The sequence below is a fragment of the Suricata suricatta genome, chromosome 3 (assembly GCF_006229205.1).
Source record: "Suricata suricatta isolate VVHF042 chromosome 3, meerkat_22Aug2017_6uvM2_HiC, whole genome shotgun sequence".
NCBI lineage: Eukaryota > Metazoa > Chordata > Mammalia > Carnivora > Herpestidae > Suricata > Suricata suricatta.
In genome coordinates, this window is record NC_043702.1 from 154,840,621 (window position 1) to 154,851,070 (window position 10,450).

Here is a 10,450-nt window from a genome sequence, read left to right on the forward strand (position 1 = left end):
TTAACTCTTTTAGCGCTTGTCTGTCTGACAGAGCATTCAGCTGATCTCTGCCCCTGGTTCTTGGGAAACAGCCACCAAATCCTGGGTATTATCCCCAGTGAGAAGCATGCCCTTATTATTTATGGCAGGCCTTGGTAGTTTATGGTAATGAGGTGACTCATGGTGGACCCTAGAATAGTTTCCACTGAAGAGATGACTCAGAACTGGGGCTGGCCATGTCACAAAGACCATGTGACTAGAGGGTTGGGGCTTTGAGCCAGGTAATAGTAGTCCAATTCTGAGAAGCAGAGAAGAGCTGGAGATTGAGTTCAACTTAATCAGTCATGCCTCTGTAATGAAACCCCTATTAAAGCTGTGGCCAGCAAAGCAGCTCAGGTGAGCTTCCCCAACTGGCCATCATTTTGAGTACTGTCACACATGGGTGTGCACAGTGGAGGTAACAATGCCTGGGGCTCCACAGGGAGAAGATGCCTGGAATCTGCCTTGTATTTGGACTCTTCCCAGACCTGTGCATCTCTCCCTTCAGCACGTTCTGATTTGTATCCTTCTGCTATAATAAGAGTATAGTCATAAGGGTAGCTCTTTCTTGAGTTTTGTGAGTCATTCTAGCAAACTATCAACCTTGAGAGAAACTTAAGCAGAAATCCTCAATTTCTAGCTAGCTACTCAGAAGTGACGATGGTCTGGGGCTCCCACACTTGAGGCTGGTATCTGAGGTAGGAGATGGGGTCTTATGAAAACTGTGCCATTGGTCTACGACCTTTGGCCTAACTCCAGTAGTGTTCAGTATCACCGCAGCCACAAAGTAACCTAATGAAATTGAAGCTATTTACTATCCCTATTTTTATAGATGAGGAAACAGGCACTGAGCATTACCCACCTGTCTAGTGGGTGAAGTAGATTTCAACTCAGACAAGTTTGGTTTCAGAGTCCAGAGCTGTATCCCCATCATGGTACTGCCTTGTGCAAAAACAAACAAAACAAACACAAAGGCACAATGTTTCAATATATTTTTTCAGTTCTTTATGTTTCTCTCACCCACACCTACTTGGAGAGCAATCTTCTTCAGTAATTAAATTTTATTGCATCTCTACACATCATTCAACTTAAATTTTCATGGAAATGATATCTCATCTTTTTGCCTTTATATTTCATCAGTTTATGTTGTATTTAAGTAACTTACATATTTAAATAAGTGGCATAAACAGATACGGGGGAACACAATACCCTCTGTTAGTAGATAGTTCAAATGGGGAAACCAAATATGACACAGCTTGCCAGAAAGTCATCTTCTAACAATGAGTGTGAGTATGGCCAGGCATCAGATTTATACACAGTAAGAATTATGGAGAGAATGAAAAGCATTAGTGAAAAGGAGGAGCTAGGTTGCAAGAGGTCTAATGTATAAAAGAAAAAGTCTGAAAGGATCACACCTTCTATCGATCCTTTCTACTAGCTCACTTGTGAACCCTATCCTCACTCATCATGGCATGTATTTCTTTGGTTTTCTCTATTTTTTCACTCTCTTAACCCTTTCCCTATTCCAACATTGACTGAGAGCCAATTCTTTATTAATTGATGCATGATTCCATCATTAAGCATGGCAATTAGACCAGCCTTATGCCAGTTGCTTTCACATCCGTCACCTTCATTAGACCCATTTGACAGATGGAGGCATGGTTGGGAGCTAAGTAGCTTTCTGAACTTGTTTCCTATCCACCACAACCTCTGAGACCCTTTACCTCTCTACCCACTGTGGATCTCAACTGTTTTAGTGATGTTGTCACTAGTGCTCTGGAATCTGTAGTTCTTGAACTTCACCTTACTGACTTTATCCAACCTTGGGAAATATCCTAGGTTCAAAAGGGCAAGGATGTATATCAATGCTTTTAGCTATGGAATATTACTGGAGAAATATTCCACATGCCCAAGCTATCTGAATCATTCCCAGATTTCTCCAATGGAAAGAAATAATTTCTTCTGGGAAATTATCATAAAGGTTTATAATTATCTTTTAGCACATTGAAGTATTTTTGCACATCTCTTATTTGCCTTTTTTAGACAACTGTTGCTCTAAAGCTCATATCCATTCATTCAACAAATATTTAACTCATGCAGTTTCTTGTCTATTAGCATATGTGACCTTGACCAAATTACCTGCAGGTACAGGTGAGAGAGCTCCTGTTTGCCACTCTTCTACTTTATCAATATGCTCTAAGAATCACTAAGCTGACGTTTTCTGAAAATTATACAAATATCTTAGCCACAAGACAGGCAGTAAATTCTTCAAAGAGGGAGTTGGTTTCCCATTAGAATTTAAGAGGCATGTTTGAGTTATTTTATCAATAAAGGGATAAAAACAGGTATGAATTTCTGTATAATAATTTGAAGTTAAAGCAAATTTAGTTGCAGCTCTGCTTTTCAGAATCAATACAAGCAGAGTCACTGGAGTGTTAGTGATTTAGTTAAGCCTGCTTTTCCCCCTAGATAGCCCATTTTATATTTCCCTTCTTCTTGATTTATTCCTCAGGTGGTAAAATCAAACTGTTCTCAAATATAACTAGCACTTAAGTCCTCTGACAGAACAAAAAGCTACAATAAGACCATAAGCAAGATTCCTTTCTAAATTTCAAAAGAGTACTCCTTAATCTTCAGTAACATAAAGGCTAGCAATGACCTCAGAAAACAGCCCCCAAACACTCTCATGTTAATTAATTTCTTTCTCTGGATCCAGAAGGATGGAATTCACCCTGTTTGAAAGATCATACATGCCCACAATTACTGGAGGTGACTCCCATGTTTACAGAATGTGGCCCCACAGACCTGTAGGAAAGAGCCGCTAGACAGAGACTAGAGAATTAGGTCTAATACTGACCATTTTGATTTCCCCTATGTACTTCATGTCTTTATTAACCATTGATGGGACACCCAAAAGGCGTCTTGTTAAGTTCACAATCTATATTAATCCTAAACTTACAATTTGGCACAAGTTGTCTTAGAACTGAGTCATGATTGAACAAGGAAAGGCATTTTTGGAAGCCCTCAAAAAGAAAGAAGGGAAATGGAACACTTTTGAAAGGGTTATGATACTCCTTGTACATAAATACTTTTCATAGATGAGCCTTTTATAGATTGTATGGATTAAGAAGAGATGGAGTAATTATTTTCCATGAACCAAAGGCTTAATCCTCATGGGGACAAATTCTTGACTAAAAGCAACTGATACCTTGCCAAATTCAATCAAATGAAAATATATCCATTAACTATTCTGCTGAACCCCAACATTACCTGGTCCTACCATCCATTAAAGCTGACTCACAGTGAGACCTAAAGTTCATGATTTAGAGGTCACTATGTTAAAAATGGAAGTAAAAGCTCACAGGCACTATTCCTCTTTGTGGCTAAAGTGATGTTATCGACAACTGTATTCCAAGACCTCACTGTGTCTCAATCTTAGTTAGCGACTGAGCAGATCACTGACAAACCTCTAAAGCAGCATCCTAGAGTGATGGATATTAAGCAAACTTTGTGTGCTAATCATTTCACAAAATGTGCATGTATCAAATCAATATGTTGTATATATTAAAATTTTACACTGTTATATGGCTATTATATCTCAATAAAACTGAGAAAAAAATAAAGAAGCATGCTTGGTGGTGATAGTGATGGCAATGATAGTTTTAATGGAATTTATAATCTCCAGGAGGACATTTAATTTAAGAAATAGTTTTTATTATTGTGATAGCCAGCCTCCATGGGGGCCCCCCAACAATCTCTGCTTCCTAATATTCACACTCTTATATAGTCTCCAATATTTTGCATTCTATTGGTAACCAATAGAATGTTGCAGACATGACAGAATATGACCTCCGAACTAGGTCATAAAAGACAATAAGGCCTCTATCTTGCTTTCCTTGATCACTCAATTTGGAGGAAGCTAGCAGCTGTGTCATGATGATACTCAAGAAATCCTATAAAGAAATTCACTTGACAAGAAGCTAGCCATGCAAATCAGCTATCTTAGAATCAGTTCTCTAGGCCCTGCAAAGCCGTCAGATGGCTGCAGCCCCAACCTGCATCTTATCTGCAACCTCACAAGAAACCTCAAGCCAGAAACACCTAAGCCATTCCTGACCAAAGGAAACTATGCGATAACTATTTGTTTTAAAACCCTAGGCTTGGGACTATTTGTTATACAGCAGCAGAAAGCTAATACAGTTACCAACACAGGGATAATCGATCCGAGTAGAAACACAATATTTAAACTATTTTTAATTTTTTTTTAATTTATTTTGAGAGAGAGAAAGTGAGCCAGGGAGGGGCACAAAGAGAAAGGGAGAGAGAGAACCCCAAATAGGCTCCACACTGTCAGTGTAGAGTCCAACACAGGGTTCAATCCCACAAACATGAGATCATGACCTGAGCAGAGATCAAGAGCGAGACACAACCAACTGAGGGACCCAGGCACCCCCCCTCTTTTTTAAACTATTTTTATTCTTTTATTTATTTTGAGAAATAGAGAAATGTAATATTTAACCAATGAGTAAATACTCCACTCAGAAAATTATTGGAGGTAGAGAGTCCTATGCTTTCTCTTTCCTGATTACCAGTAGCTTTCATTTTTTAGCACTCTGCAACAAAGTTCCTGAATTTCTGCCCTAAAAAGAAACTATAAAGAAGAGTAACAAATCAAACTATGAGGACAAAGTTAAAGTGTTACTAGCGTAAGTGTTTTAAAAAAAAAAAATAAGACACAGGATCAAGCTTGAATTGTTCTTAGTCCAATTGGTGTGAAAACCTTTCAAAATATAATGTATTTGCAGAGAAAATGAATTAAAAATGAATATTCTATTTGTACTTCAAAAGACATTTGATCCTTTATCTTCATTTTACTAGGTGAAGCCAATGCTATACTCTGCTTTCATCTTATTCCATATAGCCTGATGAATAAAAAGCAATTACATGTTTTATGGACAAGAATTCTTTACACTGAAAGGATTATATTTATTAATTTTCTTTACTGAAGGTGTAATTGGATATTTCCAGGTTTCAGAAAAGTCTAAGAATAGTGCTTCCAAAAACCCCTAGGCCTGAAGCCCAACTAAACACTCATTAGTCCTCTCCCTTCTAATTTGTTATTTCTACCCCCAAACCTTATCAGTGTCTGTGGACCAGTCTTCCAGATGCCAGAACTTTCTTTTCCCGGAATCACACTAGGAAAAATGCAGCAGAATAAAAAAGCAGTGGAAGGGGCGCCTGGGTGGCTTAGTGGGTGGAGCGCCTGACTCTTGATTTCAGGTTGAGTCCTGATCCCAGCATCATGGGGTCAGGCCCTGTGTCAGGCTCTGTGCTGAGCAGAGATCCTGCTGAAGTTTCCCTCCCTCCCTCTCTCTCTCTTTTCCCTTCTTCCACCTCCCTCTCTCTAAATACATACATGCGTCCACATACATGGATACATACATATGTCCATAAATATTTTGTTTTAAAAATACAGCTGAAGCTTCAGGGCCCAGGAATGCCTGATGCGATTTCCCTTGTGTTGGCACCCCCAGAGTCCCGTTCTGGGATTTGATTCTGCTCTTTCACAACCTTTTCTATGGTGTCTCAGGTTCCAACCTAATCTCTTGTCACACTCCATCCTGACAGTTCTTAAACTTTTCAGGGTACAGTTTCATAAAACTTCAGAATTACTATCCCCAGAAAAACACATATAAAGTTAATTTTTTTAACAGAGAGATAAATCAAGAAACAGACCCTTAACTATAGAGAACAAACTGGTGGTTTGTATGCTGAGTCAAAACACCACATTCTCTGAGAACTGTACTTCAGTTTGAGGATTTTCAATGAAATCTGGCCTTGAACATCACAAGGACTACATGGCTCTAGTAGAAAGCAGAACCACTTAAATCAGCAACTGTCAACTTTTGCTTTCATCAAGGAAAGTGATTTCTCTCCAAAAAAACAATTGAAAGCTAACTATGAAATCATCAATACCTTAAGTAGGACAAACTTCAGAACAAAGCAACTCTGAGTATATGTGTTTTCTAATAAACACCTAGGCAAATTGGAAAACATGGCAATCAAAAGTTTGTTTTTCGTTCCATTACTGTGCTAACCTAGATAATTTTTCCAAACTTTGGATCCTAAATGTTCTCACCTGTAAAATGAGAATAAAGACTGTCTACTTCCTACAGTTATTGTGAGGGTAACATAAAATATATAGTTCCTGGCACATAAGAGGCACTTGATATAGGGTAGCTTCTCATAAATATGATTATTTTATTTAATGTTCTCAGAATCTTCACTAGCTCCTTTAAAACATGGGCCTAATCTCAGATAACAGATTAATCTAATAAAACACAGAAGTTGAGCCTGGGCATAAACACTGTAAAGATTTTAGATACCCACATCCCTTTCCCTCCCTTCCACGCCCATTTCCTTGGTATGTTCACTACACCCTATAAACATTTCCATCAAGATAGCACTTCACTCTTACTGTATTTATTTTTTTGAGGCATATGTTTCTTCTCCCTTCCTCCTACCCATTCTCTAAAGCCAGGAGCTTAAGACTTTTTCTCTGGAGAAACCCCCACATCTAACACAATTCCTGACATACTGACATACTGAGTAGTCAGTAAATGAGGAATAAGTTAATGAATAAACACCAAACCCTCTAGAAACTTCCTTTAGGAATGATCATTAACTCCCTATTGCTCTGTCTTTGGCAGAAAATCATTACTGGGGCACCTGGGTGGCTCAGTCCATTAAGCAGCCAATTTCAGCTCAGGTCATGATCTCATGGTTCATGGGTTTGAGTTCCATGTCAGGCTCTGTGCTGACAGCTCAGAGCCTGAAGCCTGCTTCAGAATCTATGTCTCCCTCTCTCCCTGCCCCTCCCCTGCTCACACTCTGCCTCTTTCTCTCTGAAAAATAAACATTAAAAAATTTTTAAATCATTACCAAATTCTTTGTTTTTCTCCTGCAACAACCTCTTTGCAAAGTCTCTACCTTCTTCACCTACACTCCCTACCCCTTTTCCCACCCCAATCCCACCCCCTGCAGAAACACACCTCTCCACTTCCTTTTTCTTTAATTGAGGTATAACTGACATAAAACATCATATTAGTTTCAGGTGTAAAATATAAGGATTCAATATTTGTATATATTGTGAAATGATTACCACAATAAATCTAGTTAATATCTGTCACCATACATAGTTACAGAATTTTTTTTAATTTTTTAATGTTTTTATTTATTATTGATATAGAGACAGAGCATGAGTAGGGGAGGGGCAGAGAGAGAGGGAGACACAGAATCTGAAGCAGGCTCTAGGCTCTGACCTGTCAGCACAGAGCCTGACGCGGGGCTTGAACCCATGAACCGTGAGATCATGACCTGAGCCACAGTGGGCAGCTTAACCAACTAAGCCATTAATTTTAGAGAGCAAGAAACAGCACGAGAGGGGGAGGGGGCAAAGGAAGAAAGAGAGAATCTTAAGCAGGCTCCATGCTCCACCCCACAATCCTCAGATCATGACCTGAGCCGAAATCAAGAATCAGACGCTAAACCAATTAAGCCACCTAGGGGCTCCCAGAATATTTTTTTTCTTATAATGAGAACTTCTAAGATTTAGTCTCATCAATTTTCAAATATGCAATACAGTGTTAACTATAGTTGCCATACTGTATATTATATCCTGATAAATCATTTATTTTAGCTTTTTATTTATTTTTAAGTAATCTCTACACCCATTATGGGACTTGAACTCATGATCCCAAGATCAAAAGTCACATGGTCTTCTGAGTTATTTTATAACTGGAGATTTGTTACTTTAGACTTATTTTACTCATTTCACAACCAAACCCCCGAACCCTGGTAACCACCAGTCTGTTCTTTGTATTTCTAAGCTTGGTGTTTCTTTGGTTTGGTTCGGTGTAGTTTAAATTCCACATATAAATGAAATCATATGGTATTTGTCTTTCTCTGTTTGACTTATTTCACTTAGCATTATACCCTCTAGATCTATCCATGTTGTTGCAGATGGTGATATTTCATTTTGTTATAGCTGAATAATATTCCATTATAAACATATACCATATTTTCTTTACCCATTTACCCACTGACAGATTGTTTCTATATCTTGGCTACTACAAATAATGCTGCAGTGAACATGGGGGTGCAGATACCTTTTCAAGGGAAAATTTTTGTTTTCTTCAGATAAAGACCCAGAAGTAGAACTACTGAATCATATGGCAGTTCTAGTTTTAGAGGTTTTTTTAAGTAATCCTATACCTAACCTGGGGCTTGAACTCACAACCCTGAGATCAAGAGTCACATGCTCTACCAACTGAGTCAGCCATGCACCTCTCTATTTTTAGTTTTTTTGAGGAACATCCATACTCATTTCCATACTCCCTGCACCAGTTTACATTCCCACCAAGAGCACACAAGAATTCCCTTTTCTCCACATTTTTACCAACACTTGATATTTCTGTCATTTGGGTGACAGTCATTCTAACAGGTGTGAAGTAGTATCTCATTGTGGTTTTGACTTGCATTTCCCTAATGATGAGTGATGTTAAGCATCTTTTCATGTACTGTTGGCCATCTATATGTGTTCTTTAGAAAAATGTCTATTCAAATCCTCTGCTAATTTTTAACTGAATTTTTTGTTTTTTATTTTTCTTATTTTTTTCTTAAGTTGTGTAAGTTCCTTATACATTCTACATATTAACCCCAAATCAGATCTATGATTTGCAAATATTTTCTCCCGTTCAGGAGGCTGACTTTTGATTTTGTTGATGGTTCCCCTGCTCTGCAGAAGCTTTTTAATTTTATGTAGTCCCATTTGTTTATTTTTGCTTTCGTTCCTTTACTTTTGGTATCAAATTCAAAAAAATCATCAAGACCAATGTGAAAGAGCTTACTGCCTATGTTTTCTTCTAGGAGTTTTACAGTTTCGGGTTTTGTGTCTAAGTCTTTAATCCATTTTGAGTTCATTTTTAAGACAGTGGTCCAATTATATTCTTTTGAATGTGGCTGTCCAGTTTTCCCAACATCATTTATTGAAGACACTGTCCTTTCCACATTGTATATTCTTGTCTTTGTCATAAATTAACATCATGTGTGTGGGTTTATTTCTGGGCTGCCTATTCTGCTCTATTGATCTATGTGTCTGTTTTTATTCCAATACCATACTGTTTTAATGATTATAGTTGTATAATATAGTTTGAAATCAGGGACTGTGATGCCTCCGCGTTGTTCTTCTTTCTCAAGATGACTTTGGCTATTCAGTTTCATTTGTGCTTCTTTCTAAATTTTAAAATTGTTTCTGGTTCTGTGAAAAATGTCATTGAAATTTTGATAGGAAGGCATTGAATCTGTAGATTGCTTCGTGTAGTATGGACACTTTAACAATATTTATTCTTCCAATTAATGAGCAGGGAATATCTTTCCATTTATTTGTGTCTTCTTCAGTTTCTTTCATCCATATCTTAGAGATTTTAGTATACAAATCCTTTATCTCCTTAAATTTATTTCTAGGTATTATTGATGCAATTGTAAATGAAATTGTTTTCTTAATTTTTCTTTCTGATAGTTCATTATTAGTGTATAGAAGTGACACATATTTCTGTACATTGATTTTGTATCCTGAAACTTTACTTATTTTATTTATTCTAAAGGTTTTTTAGTGGGGTCTCTATGCAACATCATATCTGCAAATAGTGACAGTTTTTCTTCTTTTCCAATTTGGATGTGTTTTATTTCTTTTTCTTGCCTAATTGCTCTGGCTAGGCCTTCCAAAACTATGTTGAATGAAAGTGGTGAGAGTGAACATCCTGATCATATTCCTTTTTTAAAATATTTTTCAAGTTTATTTGTTTAAATAATCTCTACCCCAATGTGACTCCAAGATCAAGCATGCTCTTCTGACTGAGCCAGCCAGGTACCCCTGACTTACTCTTTTTTTTTTTTAAGGTTATTTATTTATTTTGAGAGAGTGTGTGTACACGTGAGCAAAGGAGGGGCAGAGAGATAGGGAGAGAGAATCCTAAGCAGGCTCAGAGTTCGATCTTAAAACCGTGAGATCATGACTTGAGCCAAAATCAAGAGCTGGACACAACCAGCTGAGCTACCCAGGCACCCCCCAGTCTTATTCATCTTTTCACTGTTGAGTATGTTAGCTTTGAGCTTGTCATATATGGCCTCTATTATGTTGGCCTTTATACTTAACTTTGTTGAGAGCTTTTATCATGAAAGGATGTTGAATTTTGTAAGCCAGTATTTCTGCATCTTCTGAGATGATAACGTGATGTTTACCTTTCCGTTAATGCAGTATATCAGGATGATTGATTAGCAGTTGCTGAACCATCCTTGCAACCCTGGAATAAATCCCATTTGACCATGGTATCTGACTCTTTCAATGTATGTTTGACTTTAGTTTGATAGT

At 37.6% G+C, this 10,450-nt stretch overlaps 1 long non-coding RNA gene across 1 annotated transcript; it reads left to right on the forward strand.

The window, feature by feature from the left end:
* The first annotated feature begins 301 nt into the window (after positions 1-301).
* Positions 302-2,364, forward strand: LOC115286801. Its single transcript, XR_003906275.1, has 3 exons — positions 302-375; positions 461-539; positions 2,164-2,364. It is a non-coding gene; the product is annotated as an uncharacterized LOC115286801 (long non-coding RNA).
* Positions 2,365-10,450: the final 8,086 nt, after the last annotated feature.